The 21,790-nt window shown below is 40.3% G+C and overlaps 1 pseudogene; it reads left to right on the top strand.

Moving 5' to 3' along the window:
• Positions 1-944: 944 nt before the first annotated feature.
• The window catches only part of LOC114907542, a 50,068-nt pseudogene continuing 29,222 nt past the window's right edge, over positions 945-21,790 (top strand).

Below are 21,790 nucleotides of genomic sequence, written 5' to 3'. Positions count from 1 at the left end.
ACCCCTGGAGAAACATATGGATGTTATTTAAAATCAATTCAGAAAAAAAAGACAGGTTGAAATTTCTTATTTAAATCAAGGTTTGTCTTTGCAGTATTACATACGGCATGATTATTAGAAGATGTGTACCAGACGGAGTTCACTTTAGCTATCGACGCAAACTGACTCTGGCTGATGTAAGCAAATAAAAAGGAGTTTTTAAAAGATGTTATAAGGGGAGGACCCAGATTTGAATCACTAAGGAGCCTGGAGAAGAGAAGGAATCATGTAGCAACGACACAGCCCGAACCACAGCCAAACTCCAACCGGAGAGCTACTGCCAAGCGGAACCCTGTTGCTGCCACCACGAATCTCTTAATCCCATATCGCACCCTCCCACATTATTGGCACTGGACGCTGGGTGACACCACTTTCGACTGGCACAACCAAGAAGTTTCTACTGCTCTCCCTTCCTGGTATCATTTGCTTTTGATTTAAGATCCAGGGTGAGTGGTCTGATTGGCTCAGCCTAGATGACTGTATAGTACACTCACAAAATGGAAGGAGATTCAGATGCTATAAAGAGAGTTGTAAAGATAAATATTAACAACAAGATGATATTAATGTTTGCCACTGTGAAAACTGTCCTACATTCTTCACCTCTTATCTCTGATTTTGCTCAATTCTTCCATTTCTGTCTTCTTTCCTAAGTCTATAATGTGCATCCCCCTACAGAATTTAAAGTCACATCCCTATTCCTTAGGTATTGGATATGATTGAGTTCATCTGCATTGAACAGAAAACCTCCAAAACAGCACTGGTTTAAACAAGTTAGAAGTTTTCCTATCGATCACAAAAGGATTTTGAAAACCCGCTGCCCAGAATTGTCACAGTGGCTCCAAAATTATAATGAGATCATGACCCACTCTTTCCATTGTACCATCAAGGACACCTCATCGTCCAAAATGGCTGCCAGAATTCTAACCATCACATCTGCAGGCCAGCAAAGTGAAAAAGTGGAAGGGACAAAATGCTGTTTGCCTCTTCCCTTGTAAGGAATTCTTGCGGAAGCCACACACGAAACTTCTGCTTACATTTCATTGGCCTTACTTAGTCACCTGTTTGTACCTAGCTGCTAAGAAAATTAGGAAATAAATCTTTAACTTGGGCAGCAATATGCCAGGCTAAAAATCGAGATTCTGACACTACTGAAGAAGGGGTGAGTGGCTAATGGGGAAAGAGGGTGTGTAAATAGCATTGTCTCAAACAATTTGTTTTTATTGTTCTCTCAGTATTCCCTCTGTGGTATTTTTGTCTCACAAACAGAATTGGCTGAGGTAAACAAGTATCATCTCCTGGAATGCACACAATTATTTAAAAGCAGACTTCTCTAGTACATACTCATTGTTTGCCTCCACTGGTAGTATTTCCTGCTCTCCACAAAAAATACCTCAATTGCTTTAGGGAATTTTTCTTCCTTCAGTCTCAGCCATATGGTCTACTATGCTCTACCCTCAGTTCCAGGGTTCAGTGTAGTCCATCACCCAGGTCCTAAAATTTGAGGCAGTAACTGGTATCTTATTTCATTCAATTAAAAAAAAAAACAGGAAATTTGGGGGTAGATGTTTCTGGGGATAAAAATCAGCCAGGTGACAAATAATTTTTGTATATGTACAATGTATCAACAATAGTTCTAGACACTTAGAATATAGGGGGGCATTGATTCAGCTGCAGACGACAGAAGCTATTCTAGATAGTTTAAGCCGAAAGGCATTTAGTACAGGGTCCTTAGCTTACAAAATCATTGGAGGAGCTGAAGGAGCCAGACCAAGCCTCAGTCTTTAGAAATGATTCCCAGAACACCATAAAGGAATTAGCCTAATAAGGCAGCTGTCTTCCCTGTTACCAGAAAGCTGGGTAATCAGGAAGCTGCTGGTTCAATTGCTGACTCAAGTATCACACTGTTTCCTTCAAGATCCCAGCAAGAGGAAGCCAGCTGTTGGCCCTAAGATCACATCACCTTGACTACAATTCAAGCCCTATGCCCTGCCTCCTGGCACAAGATTGGACACTGGAAACTCTAATAACATTGATGAAGAAAAAGCAAACAAAGGAAGACCAAAATCTCCACAACTGTGCTTACCTTCAGAACTCGTTGAAGCAATACAGTAGAGACTGGCTTCCTTCCACCTTGCAAATCTTACATGGATGGCTTTGTTGGCATAAATACATCATCTGAAAAGAAGTTTAGAAACTGTTTTAAATGTCCCTGTCTCACAAGTGAAGTGAAGGATATTACAGAGGAATAAGAATGGAGCTTTTGCATCCAGTCTGCAGTATCTGTCACAAGCAGTCAACTGGGTAGATGAAATCTCTGTCTTCTGTGACATTGAGTCTCTGTCCTCTTAAGGAGACTCCTCTCCTCCTAATGAGTGACAAACTAATTAAACGAGGAGGCCATTAGATGGAGGCGACTCTATTACCATGGCAGCCTTCATAAGCAAACCAAAATCTAAGCCTGTAAATGCCTCAAGGTTACAATATCAAAATGCCAAGCACCACCAATCACAAATAGCCAACTAGGCTTAGAGCTGCAGCCAATCAATAATTTCCTTACTTTGCTTCTGCCCTTTCTCTAGAAAAGTCTCTCCCTGTCCATAGAGCACTAACCACTTCCGTTTTGGTGCTGCCCAAGTCAAATTCGTTTTTGCTCAAATGAACTCCTAAATACTGTAATATGCCTCAGTTTATCCTTGTAACAGGAGCAACTGGAATGGATTTACTCTCTGAATAGTGTAGTAAGTACAGGTGAGTCTTTAACTTCTCTCAGCCATTTCACCGTCTTGAAGGGAGACAGCCTGAAAATGACACGGATCAATGAAGAAGAGCAGAGCCAGGGACTTCATAGAGAAATATATAACTAGAGCTCCAATGACATCACGCACCTCTAGATCAAGCCATGCCTGAATCCCGTCTTCCTTGAACTGCTATGTTAACTCAGCCAATATACCTTCTTTTGGGTTAAGCCATCTTGATTGGGATTTTCCATCTCTGTCAACTAAATGATTCTTATTCACATAGCGCTTAGAACCAGAAATGGGGTATTGAAAAAGATTTAACTTATGCAGAATTGTCTACATTGAAGTAGGGAAAAAGGTCATGAGGACTCTGTCATCTGGAGCTGAGAAAACTGGCAACCTTTGTTACAGGGTATGAAAACTCCTTGTTAACACAGTAACAGTTGGTCCACCGCCCAGGCCTGGGCGCTGGAGGTGAGCGGCGGCGCTAGGACCTGGAGGGCGGAGGCTGCGGCGGAGCCTGGGCGGCCCGAGCGGCGCGGCGCGAACTCTGGCCCTCGGCTCCCCGCGCCTTGTGAGGGGGCTTGGGGGCTACAAGGGGCCAGGCGCTCCCCGGGGCAGATGAGGAAACGGAGGCTCAGAGACGTCACATGACTTCCGGAGGCCCCTCAGCCAGTGTAGCCCCACACCCCTGCCCCTGGGCTGCCAGCAGGACTCTGTCCCCTGCCCCTCAGTAGCAACAAACTCCCAACGGTGCCAGTGGGGTCTTTCATTAACGCTCCCGGGCCGCATCCGTCAGCCTGTAGAAGTGGAGCATCACCGATGGCTCCAGCCCCACTCTTGGCAACAAAACGAGGCTTTCCCGGTGCCACAAGTATGTGACTGTCACCATCTTCAGCCACCTGCTAGGCACCAAGCTGGGCCCCAGATCCAGCGAGCACAATCCGCGCAAACGAGGCACCCACCTGGGGCTCCTCGGCCGACGCGGGCAACGAAACCCCCTTCCGCGTGACGGCCCGTTCCAGGGTATACTGTGTGCTGCGGAGGCCCCCGGAGTTCGCCAGCCGGGCCCCGAAACTCTGTTCATCTTCTGGGGTCCCCCAAACAGGATCCAGGAACCCCAGGGAAGCCTGGCGCGCGTCACCCAGTGCGCAGGCCTGGCGTGCCCAGCACCGAGTCCCGTGCGCTCCCTCTCGGACGCATGCGCCAATTTGTGGACCTCTTCCGGGTTGAAAGAGGCAAGGTCAGGGAAAAGTCCCGTTCGCGGTCGAGCACGGGTTGGTTCGCCACGGCGATTGCACGTCTATAGCATGGTCGCCCTGCACCCCGTCCCCAACTATTGCAGCCAGCAGCCCCGCCTGCAGTGCATGCCCTACGGCTACTACGAGCCCAAGGGGCTGGACGAGTATCACCTACATCTGGAATGGGCCTAGCAGCAAGGGCATCACAGGCTCATCACAGAGAAGAGGGTCTTCTCATCCTGGGCCCAGCTGTACAGAATCACCTTCTCCCACACCCCTCCTGGACCTAGGTCACCCTGCCTGTGGGACCCTCACAAGGGACACAGGAGAAGTGGCTCTCCACCCAGCCTCTCGACCAAGGGCCATGTCTGGCTAATCAAGGCTGGTCCGAGTGTTTTTTGGTCAATCTGGGCCTTGAAGTGGGTGAATCCTCCAGCCATTCAGGGCCTGGGGGTATCTTTTGGCCAAATCAGGGATTTGGGCTTCTATGTGGTTAATCGGGTGTTGTGGGTATTTCTTGTCCAGTCAGGGTCTGAGCATAGACAGGTTATTTCTGAGTAATCTGAGGCTAAGGACATGTCCTTTCCCATGATTTCTTTTTCCAGAGCCCCAGGATGGACCCCAAATTACTTCCCGTTGGCTGGGACAGTGGGGTCCTGTTCCAAGAAGCTGGGAACTTTGTGTTGCCCCCTCCCTTCCCAGAGCCAGAAAGAGGTTTTGTGGAGGTGGGAGCTATCTGGAGGCCAGGTTGGGACATTTGTGGGGTTGGAGGGCCCAGGGGTGGGAGGCTGGTGTTTGGGGCTTGGCTCTTCCCTGAGTGGCCTTGGACAAACCCCTTGCCCCCTCTCCGAGCATCCTTCTGCCTGTGTCAGGTTCTAATGTCTGAGAACCCTCCCACCTCTCCCACCAACCACCTTGGGTCTGTCCTCCATAAGACTGGGCCCTCCAGCCACACCACTCCTTGCTGGGGGGCTCAGCTCCCTGAGGGTCTGAGGCAACCTTCCCAACCTCCTCCTAGAAACTTGAGGCTATTTTTTTTCATAGACTCCCCCAGGGTTTGGTTTGGGGGACTCTGATAAGAAGGGACAAACCTTCAGCTCTTTCCTTAGCCCCTCCCCTCAGCTGCCATTAGCTGGGATTTTAAAGAGCCAGGCCCCTTTTTGGCCATCCAGCAATGAGGTTTTCCACCTGCTGGAGGAAATTTGGGGGCTGAGAAAGTGGGGGATCCAAGCTAGTCTGGGATTTCCTGCAGCACCTTTGTCTGCAGCTGCAGGAGTTGTCCAAGAGTCTCCCCCAAACTGGGCCTGAGAAGGTCTAGGGGGCCAGCCAGGATCTGTGTGGCCCGGGTTCTATCCCCTCACTCTACATCAGGCACTTTATTGCTGGCCCTCAGTGGGGTGTGTTTGCACCCTGCTCTTCTGGAGCCTGGAGGTGAAGATTGGAGGCCTTCCTGGAGAAGGCCGCTAGCAGTGAGCCATTGCACACTGGGGTGGAGGTGAGGGCATGCAACTACCCCAGACCTGATTTTGTAATGATTGTATAAGAATAAATGCACCTAAGATCCAGAAAAACAAAACAAAAACAAACAAAAAATAGCACTTGCAGCTTTAGGCTCAGACCGTGTATTGAATCTGAAGCATTAAAAGATTTAGTAGGAAATTTTTAAGATATTTATGTGTTAGCTGCCTCTTACAGCCTTTTTTTGCCATCATATATTAACTATTTACTATGCACCAGGCATTATACTAACAATTTACTTGTATTAGCTCATTTAATACCTGGCACAGGTATTAAATTATGATCTCCATTTTACTGATGAGGAAACTGAAGTAGTCTTCTATAGAAGAAAATAGGAGAAACCAGACCTATAGAAAATAGGAAAATCTGGGCCAAAGAAAGAACATCCACTTTTCTCAGAGTGATTCTTTCGATGTGTTCCAAGTAATTAAAGTTGACTAGGAGATGTCTTTGCACAGGTAGAAAAAAAACTGAATTATCCAGCCCCATGCTAAAATCAGTTGTAATAAAAATCATAGAGGAGAAAAATTATCAAGTGATAAAATTAGAGCCTGAGACAAGTTTTATTGCCTGGGCACCTCCCAAATAACGTCTTGTGTATTCAGTACGGGAAAAGGGGGCCATCACCTCACATTGCAAAGATGCAGATGAGTGACTCCCCCAAACCCCACTCCATCAGCCTATTGTTCTGAATTGCTCCCTAGAAGAGAACAAGGCAGAGGCCATTAAGTGAACACCTATTTCTGAGAAACAACTTTCTCTGGGCATGTTATAAACTCAAAGTCTATGATCTAATAACATCCCTGGCTTTGTTTACTATCCCTTGAAGTTCAATAAAAGTAGTTTAAAGTCTGCTTAAAATTCAATTAAAGTATTAAGGAAACAGTTTGAGTTTCCAGTTAATGAGGAATTAAGGTTGTTGATGACTCTATTCCCAAGGCAATTCTCAGGCCCCAGACCAAGAGAACGAGTACTGCCTGAAGCCCCAAAGGTAAATTCCACCCAAATTCCTATCTAAGCTGTGATCACAGTGCCAGTAGATAAGAGATAACTTCCAAGGGGATGTAGAAGCACCAGATCCGCTAGGAACTTACTTTGCTCCCAGGTCAAGGAGGCTGTGTTACTCTGGTGCAGCAGGAAATATGTGTCTTACAGACCATTGATTAATATATATTTTTATTTGTTACCCGCCACTGTATATTGATTTTACTGTAAGAAGTTAACACTTCCCAGTTAAATTCGGTCAGATCATCACACCACAGGAAGCTACATTTGGATAAAACCAAGAATCTGGCTCACTACCTAGAACAAGAGCCAACAAACTACAGTGTGGACCAAACCTGTCCTTTCCGCCACTTGCATTTGTGACTAAAATTGTACTGAAGCTCAGCCACACCCATTTGTTTATGAGTTGTCTAAGTGGCTGCTTTCACACTGCATTACTATAGCTAGCAGGCTTAACTAATTGCCACAGAGGCATTATGACTCACAAAGCATAAAGTGTTTTAAGATCTGGCCCTTTAAAAAAAATAGTTGTCTACCCCTAACCTAGAGAATCCTAGTTCTGGCTCTGGGTGCAGCAGTGTGATTGTTTCAGGGGTAGCACAACCACACGCACTTTCGATGATTCCCTAGGACTTGCTAAACTCAGAAACAGTTATACTCAGGCTAATATTTATTACAGCAAAAAGGATACAAAGCAGGATCAGCAAGGGGAAAAGATGCACCTAGTGGAGTCTGTTGGGAAATAGACACAGGTTTCTAAAGCCCTCCTTCATGGAAGTCACACAGGATGCGCCGTTCCTCCAACAATGATCCGTAGCACGGGCAAAGTGTTTCCACCCAAGGAAGCACACCTGCATCTCAGACTGCAGGACTCTTACTGAGGGCTGGTTACAGTCAGCACATTCACCTGCGTGGCCAGCCATGATTTCCTCATCTCCAGAACCCCAGAAGGAAACCAGTGTCCACCGGAAATCACAGTGTCGGCATAAACTATCTGGACAAGTTGGTCTAGTACAGTTGGGTGTCTCAGGCATATAAAACAACCTAATTAATTAATAACAGAGGGAACATTCCAAGGGCCATGTCTCCAGGAGTTGGCCAAGGCTCAGTCACACAGCAGGCCCTCCTGATACTATGCTAATGTTGAACGACCAGGCCTGGTGTGTTAACTCTTTCCCACTCAGGGAAGCGAGTTTGGAGGGTCTCCTTGGAAAGGAGACGGGGCAGGTACATAAGCCTCAGCATATCTTGATGGGAAGAAGAATGCATATGGATGTAGGGTAGTCAAGCAGCGGGTAGCAGATACTTGCCTCCCCAGCATCTTTTTTCTCCTAAACAAAACCTAGATTTCTTTGGGAGACCCATGTCAGCCAGAATTTATTTGCAGATATACTGACCCTCTATTTCAGGGTTGGACCCTAATAGTTTATCCCACTCTTATGGCTGCAGTGATTGTTTCAGAGACTGTCATATGATCAAATTTATGGCAAGAAGAGCTTTTTATGGGAGATTTCTAGGTAAGAAAGTTTTTGACTTTTCTACAGAAACTATTTTCTAAAATGTGCTCTTTTCTCCCTGCTTCATTTAGGATGTAATTGTGTGGCCTAGATGTTTTCCAGTCACTTTTGCTACCATTAATACATCTTGTATGATGTCCAAGCTCAAAAGTACGTAACAGCAAAACTGTGAGAGATGCAGAGAAAGAGCTGGAACCTTAAAGACACATGACCCTAAATCAAACAGTTCCCCTGATGCTGTATGTCTCTGGGTTTTCTATTAGGTGCCCCCCATCCCCTTGCCAAAATTCTCTTTTCATTTAAGTCAGTCTGAACTGGGATCTCTGTCACTCACAATAAACATTCCTGACTGATAAAGTATCATCATTCCTATTTTATAAATGAGAAGGCCTAAGCATAGACAAGTTAAATAATTAGCCTACAGTCACAACTAGAATAAATGGCAGAGCCAGGGTTCAAGAGCATTTCTCTTTGCATCCAAAACTGATATGTTTTTCTCCAAATTCATGCAGCCACTAGATTAGAATTTCTTGTTGAACTCACCCTGCATCCTCCACCAGAATCAGCTGTGTATTTGAGACCCACCCTTCATTCAGATACCACATGGGAATTCATTGTAGCATCAGTAGTTTTATAGCTGTCCCATCCCTAAAAACTAGGAATATCTGAGATTTAATGTCAAAAAAAGAGTAGAGACCAAACTGACCAGTCCTTTGGTTTTTTGTTTTTGTTTTTTTTTTTGCAGTACACGGGCCTCTCACTGCTGTGGCCTCTCCCGCTGTGGAGCGCAGGCTCCGGACGCGCAGGCTCAGCGGCCATGGCTCACGGGCCCAGCCGCTCCGCGGCATGTGGGATCTTCCCGGACCGGGGCACGAACCCGTGTCCCCTGCATCAGCAGGCGGACTCTCAACCACTGCGCCACCAGCGAAGCCCAGTCCTTTGGTTTTGTATCCTCCTCCTCCTTAGCCACTTTTTATATTATATTCCATTTTTTCTGAACCATACATGGAGTGAAATAAATATCATTATCGTTCTGGGATTCCTGAAGAACTCTAGATTTTAGGTTCAAAAGTTAGATCCAAATAAAAACAGTTAGTTGAATTTAGTTTCTAATAAAAAACCATCTCAGATGATTTTACTAGCCTTATCTATAATTGTATATATCAACTATTCATCCTTATGTATAATCTCAATTACATTCATACAGGAAAAGAACTACTACGTATGTCCCCAGGAAAAAAAGGTGAAGTGTAACTGTGGGGGGAAAATCTTTTCAAATATTCTCATACTGTGAGCCTATTATAAGTGCAAAAAGATTAAAGCTATAGTGTAAAGGTATATAACTAAATTACTACAAACAACTGTTTAACTGGAGCTGCCTAGGGTACATCAGTAGCCCCTAAATGATCAAAGGCTATTGCTGCAGGCAAGGTCCAAAACCACCTGCTTATATAAAGAACTTCAGATGACAGGACTGATATTATGCATGTATATTGATACTTCTTGAAATGACGATTTTAAAAACAAATATCTATCCAAAACTGACAGAAGGCAAACAGATTGGGAGTTAAGTTTGTAATTCTGCTACTGACTCATCCTTTGCCTTGTGTAGAAATGTGATAATTTCTTAGGATATTTCACAAATCTCCTGCCCTGTCATTGTTATCTACAGAAAAAAGAAAATTCAGGTTATATTGGAACTTATGTAGGCACTCTATTTCACTCCCTCTGTACAACCCCAAGCAAAACTGTGAAATAGGATAGGTTTATTTTATTCCCCAAATCCACACTAAGTCCTACCTTTGTATGAAAAGGTATGGTAAACTAGTTACACTACTATTTTACATTTTTTATGCAACCCTAGGAAGAAAAACATTACAGCAGACAATAATCCACATATACATGTATAGATAGACAGCATATAACTTTTGTTTCAATTATATATTAGTGGGTATTTTATATGTTATATGAAATTATATACTGCATATATAATGTAATGTATGTATTTAATATACATAAAATTGGAAAAAAATTTAAATAAAATAAAGGAAAAATATATATACAATTGAAACAAAAGTTATACAAAAATACTTTCCTGTACTTTATGTAATGCACTGAGACATTTTTTATTCTATTCTGTTCTTTTTCATTTTTGTTAAAAGCAGGTCACCACTTGACTTATTAAATTGATGTCAAAACCTGCTAATGGGTTATGCTCACAAATTAAAAAGCAACAATTTATAATAAAGACTAAATATCCATCAATGTCCCAAACTCCTACTTCTGTAATTTATATGTCAACAGAGATAAGAACCAATTGAAAGATGCTTTAGAGTAGAATATCAGACATCAGTGAGGACACTGGAATACTTACTTGAAAGTTTTCCCTGAATTTGACAGATTCTTTCACCAAGACAGGTTTTTCTTCCTGCAAAGCTCACAGTAACCTTACAGTCAGGTGTGGACAGGATGGAAGTAGTGTACACCACTTTCAAGCCTGGTCACAAATCTCATGCATGATCACCATCCTCCATCCCCTGATGTAAGGCAGATAGCAGAGTGGTCTTGAAAGCGAGGAGTTGAAAAGGCAAAACTACAAGATGGAAGGAGGCTAGATACCTTCATCACTGCTCAAAAAAGACTCACTTTTTTTGAGCACTCATCAATCATGAACCCATTTTAGATGTTACATGAGAGAGAAAGAAACTTCTATTGTCTTAAGCCCCAAAGATTTATAGCAGCTAGCATTGCTTTTTACTAATACATAAGCTATCATTTCAGAAAATACTAAGAATAGCCTTCTACCAGGACACAATAGAAGCTCTTCACTTTCAAGGAGAGATACACCCTTTGAAGCATTCCCAACACAAGGAGGAAGAAGCACCCACTTCTGGATCAGAAATAATGCAGACTATACTCAGACTACTTCCTATGTCAACTCTTCTTAGTCTACTTTTCAGTTTTTCTTTCATGGTCTTCTCATTTCCACAACTTCACTTTACATCCCTATATAATCTCCTCAAAACCCCATATCCTTGTCCCAGACTTTCTTCCATATTCCAAATCCAAACTCCTTTGAATGTTTCAGCAATGATAAACACATTTATTTTATTTATTTATTTATTTTTTGCGGTACGCGGGCCTCTCACTGCTGTGGCCTCTCCCGTTGCGGAGCACAGGCTCCGGACGCACAGGCTCAGCGGCCATGGCTCACGGGCCCAGCCGCTCCGCGGCACGTGGGATCTTCCCAGACTGGGGCACGAACCCGTGTCCCCTGCATCGGCAGGCGGACTCTCAACCACTGCGCCACCAGGGAAGCCCCTATAAACACATTTTGATGCTAGTGAAATGACAAAAACAAGTGGAAGGAGGAGCAGTGAGACTAGGGGAACCTATTTGCAACACTAGTTGAATGTGTGCCAAAATAAGATGTAAATATGTCCAATAGCTCTCTCTCCCTCCTCCCCTCCTTTGCAGATCTCATTCCAGGGACTCTTTAAGCAGCCTACTCTTTTATATTAGAATTTCTTTTTCCTGAGTGAATAGATAATGTTTCCAGCGCTTCCTACATCATCAAGGTAGAGTTCTGTTTTGTTGTTATTGATATTTCTGCTTTTAGTGAGTTGGGGGGCAGGTCATGAATTCGTGTTCCCAGTGCCTACCTTTCTTGGCATAGACTGTCTCTGAAAACTACTTTGGTTGAATTTGGTCTGGTCTCAGATTTACCTGATGGTTATCACTCACAGTTCCCGCAGAGCCCAGAGATTTCTTCTAGAAGGAAAGGTTCCAGAAAAATCAGAGGGATAAATAAAGAATGCAGCTGATTCCCACCTTGTGCTGATGCCCAAGAGGGTGATGAGAGCCGCGAGGCATGTGGGCTCTTAGCTCCCCGACTAGGGATCAAACTGGCACCGCCTGCATTGGAAGGAGAAGTCTTAACCACCGGACCGCCAGGGAAGTCCCTGCATTCCTATGTTGTTGAACCTGAATTTCTGAGCTATGTCAGACTCGGGATGCCACTAGCCATTCTCAAAACAATGTCTGCTGGTAACTGCAACTTTACATTTTCAAGGACTCCTCTCTTAACTATTAAATTTTAAACAATGATGTTAGATCAGATACTAATAGAAAGATGAGACATATTTGTAGTGGTCAATAGATCCTGTTACAGATATGTTAATACTACATCAGAAGTTAAAACCTACTTAGGTAGAATTAGACAACTGGCTACGAAGTCTCTGTGAAGTGCCAATTCCAGACTAGGTTTCAGACTTATTCTCCTGAATTCCTAAGGGAATGAGATCTATTTTTACTATTAAAGTTTCAGTTGTTACACCTCCTAAAAAAAAAAAAAAAAAACTCAGCAGAGCAAAGAGACCAAATGTGTAGTGTAAGGAAAAATTTTACATTCATCACTCTTATATGACCTGCTATGCAGGACATAGAAAATTATCAAAGCCTCAGTTGACAGTATGATTGCTCGAATACCACCCCTCCAAAAAATTCAAGAACAGTTAAGTTGATCATAAGAAAACACATCCCTTAGCTGTGTTGCCCAAGGAGATAATTTGCCTAATGAAGAAAGGCAGTGGAACTTTCTTTTCAAGGGTCTCTGTGCAAAAGTATAATTCAGTGGACAGAGGCTGATCCCAGTCTTGGCTTCGAATGATATCAATTATATATAGAACATTGATAATTGACTGAAGACTTTTGAAACTCAGTTCTCTCATAGTTGAAGGTAGGCATTTCCTGGTTAGAGTATTAAAATGATTAGATTGTATGTATTTTTTCCAGCAAATAGTACGTGCTCAATAAATAAATCATATCGTCATTAAAAATACAAAATCACTGTCATACTGAAAATTCCTTGGACTTAAAACAATTAAAAATGTAGCAAATGTGAATTGGGCATTTTGACTTAACAGCAAAGGATATGTTCTCTTCTATATATTCTATCATAATATTGCATTTAATAGGAATTTTTGTTGGTGGAACTGAATACATTGTATGAGGGAGAGAACAATAAGTATCTAAATACTTATATTCACAGAAAAATTTGCAAAAGCTTGAATTTTCAAGGAATGCAGAGCTATGGTTAATTTAATTTCTACTTAATTCCAGATTAACAGGAAAAATCATTTTGTTTGAACTCTTGTCAAAGATTTTCCAAAAATATATTAGTTCAATTTTCCATTGAAGTAAGAATAGAATGGACAAACAATACTTCTCTAATGACTGGCGGTTTTTCATGACTCAGGCTCATCAAGGTAAATTAATTATAAAAGTATTAATTATAAAAGTGCCTACCACTCTATTACCCTTTTGTATTTAAAGTATTATACTTACATACATATTATGTAATAATTTAATCAATTCCCTAGATAAAAAAGAAACATAAATATTCCAGGCTAATATTATCACTAATAAAACACTTCATCTTATAGATGAATCTGAATTAATAAAGGTAAATTTTGTCCAGGTATTAATTTTCCAAAAATTAATAAAGGTAAGATTTTTCTAGTTTACTAAAGGTCTGAGCCTAACACACAGGTGTTCCTATCTTAACATAGAATTCATTTTCACAGTCCAGAAAAACAATATTATATTGACTATCATCCTCATCTTGATTACTCCCTGACCCTATAACCAGATGTCAATTCAGAACACCTATATTTTGTAGCTCTACTCTACTGCTTAATTAATTTCCTTGAATTATAATTATATAATTACCTTGCCTTCCTCTTCCCCAACCTCCACCCTCATTGTAAATCACTTAAAGGTGGGAATTTGTGTCTTCTAATTTTTATATTATCCTTTGCAATGTCATAAACTATACCCTAAAATTAGCAGACTCTCAGTAACTTTTATTGAATTGAGGCTTATGCAAACCATGCATTTTTCTACTAAGCTACTATTTTTTATAAAATCCATCATGAGAATGATCATGTGCTCAAATAAAGGGAAAAAATGTTGTTAAATGTAGTATCCATTTGATAAGTCAGGGAATAATAGATAGTACCTGCTACCATCTATCTACAATTTTTCATCCATCGTTTTTGTCCCCTTTCTTTCAAGAGTTATCTGTACCTACCACACACCTTTGAGATGGGATTATGTAAGACAAAAGCAAATACCTATTGTCAATACCTCAAATTCCAAACACCTCCTATGGTGTTTGACTGACATGACATACACCTTTAACAAGAGCTGTCTTACAGAGACTACAGGAAAGAGACAGGCAGGCAGACTTCAGACAGCAGCTTAAAGTGACTGGCATTCTTCTTTTGACAGTTTCATTTGACTCTAGCTCAAGTCAACTTAGCTGCCTACTCCACATGGAATTCTAATTTAACAGTGACTAACATCTTAGGAGAAGAGGGGAAAGGAAACGTTAGCAGGGCTTAGAAAAGCAGAGCGGTAGAGTTTAGCACTTAGTTTTCTCTAGAAACAACATCTAACATCTGCATTTTTACTTTAGATCCATATAGAAAATATGGAGTGTTTTTGATGCCCACATAAGATGGACTCGTCTTGTTTTTGTCCAAGATTCATTTTCTGCTTTCTTTTTTTAAACTAATTTTTATTGGAGTATAGTTGATTTACAATCTTGTGTTAGTTTCTGCTGTACAGCAAAATGAATCAGTCATCCATATACATATATCCACACTTTTTAAGATTCTTTTCCCATATAGGTCATTACAGAGTATTGAGTAAAGTTCCCTGTGCTATACAGTAGGTCCTTTTTAGTTGTCTATTTTATATATAGTAGTGTGTATATGTCAACCTGAATCTCCCAATTTATCCCTCCCCCCCCTTTCCTCCTTGGTAACCAGATGTAAGTCTATTTTTGTTTTGTAAGTAAGTTCATTTGTACCATTTTTTAGATTCCACATATAAGCAATATCCTATGATATTTGTCTTTCTGTGTCTGACTTACTTCACTCAGTGTGACAATCTCTAGGGCCATCCATGTAGCTGCAAATGGCATTATTTCATTCTTTTTTATGGCTGAGTAATATTCTACTTTCTCTTAATAACAGTGCCTTTGTTTCCTTTGGGTAAACCACCCTCCCCCATCCTCAGTCCATGACTGTTCAACACATACACACCCTATCCCTGGGAGTGAGATTTCATTCTCCATCAGTAAGGAAGCATTCATTTATAGGTAAGAGGAAACCAACTAAAAGTGACTAGTCATAATTAAATAACCAATTTCAAGTTATTTCAGCAGCTCCATAATTTCAAGCTGCGGGGTAGACCTCCCTAAGATTCTCTTTGCTTTTCCCTCATAGTCACATGACTGCATCCACAAGCAAGAAGTGGGGGAAAGGTGCATGTCACGGTAGAAAGAGAAAGCCAGTCTTCTCATACTCATTCACCTTTTATCAGGGAGAGAAATCTTACCCCAGAAATTCCCCAGAAGACTACCAAATAGTTACAGCTAGGTCACATGGCTATCCTTAGTTACAATAAGGAATAGAAAATCAAGTGTCTGGCTTATTCTGCTTGTATGGTGGGAAGAAGGTGAAGATGCTGGAAAATATTAATAAACAGAAACCTCAATTAAATAGAGTTGGGAGACCAGAAGGGGCCGCTCTCACACCCTGTGATGATAGCAGAGCCCAACAGGAAGAAGACATACTCCTCTGCTTTCCCTGCAAGGACTCAGCCAATAAAAAGCCAAGGACTCTTTGTTTACTACAGTTCTTCCAACTTCTTTCTCCCCTTCCAAAAATGTTCTCCTTCCCTTGCCATGTGGGGACTTGCATGTGGCCCCCCACATTTGCAGACCTCAAATTGCAAGTGTCTGCTGATCCCAAATTCATCTTTGCTGGAGAAATATCATCTGGCAGTCTATTTGTTTCAGGTCAACAAAGCCAAGGGAAATAGAGGTTGCTGAAAATCACTTTGGAGGAACCATCTAAGGTTATCTGTAATATATTCCTTTGGCCACAGTGATTATGTCAAGGATGGGCATGTAAAACCAAGCCAGCCGGTGGAGCTATGTTATGAGTTATCTTGGCTGATCTGTACGTTACCAGTTTTCCACTTTAACTGATACTCTTCATGCCCTCAGTAACGCATAGTTACTGGTAACCATACACACTGAATGTGACCTGTCTAGTTTAACAATTTTATTATCAACAGTCATCAGTGTTTCATCTCAAATTTATTGTAATTACAAAATGCTATTAAATATTGCATATACTAATGAAATATGAGTAAAAAGAAAAGAAGGTTTTTTTTTTTGAAAGTTGAATCTTTGGAAAGACTAGATAAAAGAAAATCCTCTAGAATTAGATATGGGTGAGACACCGTTAACAAATGATTTCTTCCAAGTCAATCCAATCTATATAATCCCTGCTGGAACACAGACCCTTCAAACAAAGAAGCGTGTCTTCGTGACAGACAACCCCTACCCAGCCTGAAACAGAGAAATATGTTTAATTTCCTCCTCCTGACCCGAATACCACTCACCAATCCACAAGTAAAGAATACAGAAGCCTATGTGAGGGGAGTGGAAAATTACCTTAAAATCCTTTTCTTGATGACATTGCTCCAGTTAAAAATCAATAACAACAACAATAAAATACAAATTCATTTCTGTGCTTACAAATAAACTCTACTGTTGTGCATTCATTCAGTGACACCATGTCCCAGGCATTCTGCTAGGATAGAATATGATGGTAAACAAGATTATTGGAGATTTTGCTTTCACAGAGCTTAAGGTCTAGTGTGAAAGACAGACAATACATTTTTTAAAAGTTAAATAACCAATTGTGACATTTAACAATTTCATGCATCTGCTCCTTGACCTTTGTCATCTCATCCACTCTTCTAACTTCCAACTAGTGTGAGTAATCAAGTTCATATCTATTTTTACCATAAATTTATTTCCTGGACATGATAGTGTCAATTCCACTAACTGCTGAATGACTACATAGGTATATGCATATCCTGCTCATATTACAGCTATCCAGAATGGATCCAATCATTTCCCCAGACAAACTGAGTTTTCTCATACCATTTCTCTCATCTCGTTAATCACATTAACTCCCTTCCAGGTCTATATATCTATAAGTTTATGGCTAACTCTCTTAAAGCTGTTCCTTGATCTAAGCCTACACAGAGCATTCATTTCTCAAATGTGTCCACTCCCCATGAAGACTGAACAAACCTAAACAAAAGAAGCTAATCCCAAATCTATTCCAAGTTCTTAGAAAATAATTTGAAATACATTTCTTGCTAATCAGAGGTTTTGTAATATTATCTTTCCACATGGTGGACAGCAAATTAATATTAGCTTGTACATGTCTTCCAAGTTTGGGCTATCCACACCACTTTGTCCTTTTTCAGAGATTGTTCAATGCATACACATACATACACATACACACACACACACACACACACACACACACACACACACACACTCACCCCATATTTCACTCAAGTATTTATTGTCATCTTCTGTTCAGGCATCATATCTAAGTCTGACCTTATATCTGAACTTTGAAGAACTGAAAGTGAGAATAAATGAAAGTCAAATCAAGTGGTTGGTTAGTGTGTGCCTTTTAATCCATTTTATTATTGCTTTCTTGGAGTTGTCAACGTACAATCTTGAACTTAGCAGGGATAGTTGTTATCAGGCAAAGGAGTTGGCATATCTTCCATTCTTGTTCAGGTGCTAGTTTGCAATAATTTTCTGAAATCCACAGGGGAGGTTTTGGAGAGAAGCTGTGAGACAGCTAATCAGAAAAAGATATTCTAATGTTTAGTTATATTACAGTGTAGCAGAGGTTCCTGGGGGATATGGCAGAAGCCCCATTGGTTGATTCATTTTAACAGTGTTGAATAAAGCTGAGAAAACAACTATCAGAGGAAATCTCACACTGGTAATTCTTGAAATGAGCTCAAACCTGTGTTTCCTAATTTCTGTGATGTTCTTATTTTTTTAAGAATTCACCTTATTTTACTTCTCTTCCTTTTATCTTCTTTAGTTTTATATTTCATATTCACCAGCATCTAAGATTTATTTAATTTCTACTATGTGTACTGAAACACTGACAAAAGGAACTGAGACATTCAGAAAACATGTTTAAAAACACAAATTTAAATTCCTTAATTATTTCTATTTGCTTTCTAGATGTAAATAGATGGCAGGTATGTATTAGGCATTGTGTTGGGAACATTACAAGCCAGAACGTTGCCATAGCAACCCTGGCCACCAATAACCTCCATGAGAAATGAATTCCCAATGGGAACGGAGGCCTTGGCAGTTTACACAGCACTTTCAAGCCATAAAAGCACTCATTATTTATTACAATCAAGTAATTAAGTCGGACTGTTGATATTATCCTTATTTTCTAAAGGACAAAACTTCAGCTTAAAGAGGTTAAAAGACTTGTCCAGGGTCACGTTAGCAGGCAAGTGGCAGGCTCAGAGCTCAAAGTCACATCTTCTGGTCTTAGGAATCATATGTTTTTCCAGACTCAGCCTAATTACTGAAAATATGAATATATCTATATTTAGACTAATTATTTTTTAAATGTGGGACTTAAGGAATGATCTAACTAAATATTCTGTTGTTGTTGTTCAGGTAGACATAAGGTTTAGGGCCTGTGGATTTGGGGGCCCAAGTCTTCCCTTGTTAGCTTTTATTTGATCAATTAGTCATGGTGACCACATTAACAGATAATCCTTTCAGACTCATTGGCTTAAGCCAGTCACAACTTGTCAATTTTTCTATTCCAATCTCTGAATTGGTGCTTCCTCTGAAGAGCAGACAATACAACTTCTCCTTCAAGATGGAGACAGGAAAAAAGGAAATATTACAAGAAGGATGAACATGTGAGAGAAGGTAAATGTTCCACGTTTGAATTAAGAATCATGGTACATGGTATCAATCAATTAAGTGATATCTATAAATCAGAGGTTCTCATCTGGGTGTTCATTTTGCGTCCCCCAGGAGACATTTGACAATGTCTGGAGATATTTTTGGTTGTCACCACTGGGGGATATTACTTGCATCAAGTGGGTAGAGGCCAGGGATGCTATTAAATATCTCACAGTCTACACACAATACAAAGGACAGGTCCCCACAACAAAGAATTATTCAGCCCAAGATGTCTGTAGTGAAGCTGTTGAGAAATCCTGCTATAAATAATGCAACTAATTTGATTTTACGCATTTAATTATCTTATAAAAGTAATTCTTACAATTGGTTTGTCTAAAGTTTATGATTAAAAACATTTTGCTTGTATTAAGAAGTTACAAAATATTACATGGTTATCACAGAAAAATTTAAAAACACAAGCATGAAGAAAAAAAGTCACCTTAAATCCCATAATCTAGTGATAAATACTATTAACTTTCTGGTGTCTTTTCTTATAGATTTCATCTCACACAAATATTCACATTGGTATAGACACTGTAGGACAAAAAAACCAATCATGTTATACTTTCCTGTAATTTAACAATTTATTGTGAATAATCCACTATGTCAGTAAATGAAGATTTACCTCATTGTTTTTAATGACTAACTAGTATTAAATTTATGGATTTAACAAATTATATTAATCTCTTATCAAATATTTAGATTAACTCCATTTTTCTTGCTACTATAAGCAATGTGGTCATGAATATTCTTATGCATAAATTTTAGTACAAATGTCTGATAATTTTTCACATATCCTAGAAACAGTTTTCAGGTCAAGGGATATATGCAATATTATTTGATATCCTTTGCTAAATTTCACAATAAAAAGTTACACTAATTAACAAATTCATAGTGTCCATTGTAAACACATTTAATGGCATGCTGAAAATCACTTCTCCAATTTCTGTGCCAGAAAAATAAAGATCAAGGTATATATGGACGAAAGGTCTAAGTCTGTGATCTTTAGCGAGATCATAATCCTCAATTTGTGGGGCTAAATGAGAGGTTGCTAAACTGCTCTAATTGGGGAATGTGTGCTATTTCAAGTCAATAAAATATAAAAAGGGCTGACTCCCATATAGATGTCCATTTAGGTACTTTTATAAAAGGAAAGGCATAAGTATGACTTAGAATTCAGTAGAAGCAGACCCAATAGCAGACACTGAATAGAAAGAATGTAATCCCCTCAAAAATCCTCAAAAACATTGGGGACCATGCTGGTTTTCCTATTGTTTGTAGGATGGGATTATGAGACTTTTTTTAAATTATAAAAGGGAAGTGTGTCGCTATTATGCTGGAAGAGTTGGGAAAACCCAGACCCCTGGCATTTGGGTTACACATTAAAACATTTTTTTTCAAGGAGAGAACACAATCCAAGGAAAATGTCAAGGCTTGTGTGTTATTATTGTTTTCCAAATCCAGAGGGAACATGCCACTGTGGCAGCAAGCAAAAATATTTTGCTGTTTTCCCTCTATTTGATGCCTTTTTGTTGAATATTAGACATTTATGAAATGCAATTTAATACATTTGCTAAAAATTAACACAGAGATGGATTTTCACTTAATTAACCTACTCTCCAAAAAAGGCAGTAGAGAAATACTTGTTAATGTTTAAGCCATAAGATACACAAAAAAGCAGGCAATATTTCATTGTGACACCCAGGAGACCCATGTGTGACACAGTATAGAGTCTATGTGTATCTCACTCTCCACAGGAACTAATTTTGAAGCACCAGAATGCTGTGAATTGGCTGTAAAACAATGTTGAAGAAACTCAACATAGAACAGAAGGCACACTTTCCTTAGGAAGAATGCTGATAAAATTTTAATGAACTAACATGTTGTCATGGGGATTTGTTGCTATTCATTAATTCATTGTGCTGTTCCTCTACAGTTTTGCTGAAGTTGAGTGACAAATTGTCAAGTAGCTGTTCTGGTGGTTTACATTGCCTCATTGATACCCTACATTTGGGGGTAAATTCTTTAAAGACTTACCCCATAGCATGTGGGGTGACACATTTTTTCAGCACCATGTGCACTGCATTGTATTTCAAATAAAACTCCGTCTCTAGGGTAAGGTCTTTGACTCTGTAAAACAATGGAAATAATCACAGAATGATTGACAGCTCTGGTCACAGATGGGGACTACCATAGGACCCAGGGCTGGGGAAGGCTCTACCATACAAAATAGTCAACTGACCACCTATGAGTTAGGGTAAAATTCTCAGAAGAAAAGAATAATACAATCATAAAATCATAAAATGTCAGAGCTTGGAGGGACCTCAAAATCAGTCTGTTTCATTTTTTAAATGAGAAAACTGAGGGAGACCAGAGAGATAAAGAGTTATAAAGGACAGGAGTGGCAGAGCAAGGACTAGAAATTAAGTGTTTTGACTTATGTCAATTTTCTTATAGTGCCTCCCTGGGTTTCTTCTCTTGCTCTTTTCACTTCCAAGAGCTTTCATCTGTTCCCCTTGAAATAAGCCTTAATGGCAAAATAATGGGGTATAGGAATATAGCCACAGGTGGCCTATTATAAGCTCTTATATTATTTTATTAAATGCATACAAACGTTAAGTTATAAATGCTATAAATGATCCATGTTTGTGTTAATGGAATTTTCCAAGTCTTTGAATAAAATGGATGCTCTAAAAAGACTTGGAAAACTTGTCCAATACTTTATATACCCTTTGGCTGCATACCCAGTCTGGGATAATCAGGTGAGGCTCACTGAGAAAAGCAGTCAGAGTATATTATAGATTCTGATGGAGGGATGTGTCCTTACCATGGTCATCA

Source organism: Monodon monoceros, unplaced genomic scaffold, assembly GCF_005190385.1.
Source record: "Monodon monoceros isolate NGI ecotype Baffin Bay Population unplaced genomic scaffold, NGI_Narwhal_1 Super_Scaffold_3, whole genome shotgun sequence".
NCBI lineage: Eukaryota > Metazoa > Chordata > Mammalia > Artiodactyla > Monodontidae > Monodon > Monodon monoceros.
Note: the sequence above shows the minus strand (reverse complement) of the source record. Positions and strands in the feature narration are given on the sequence as shown.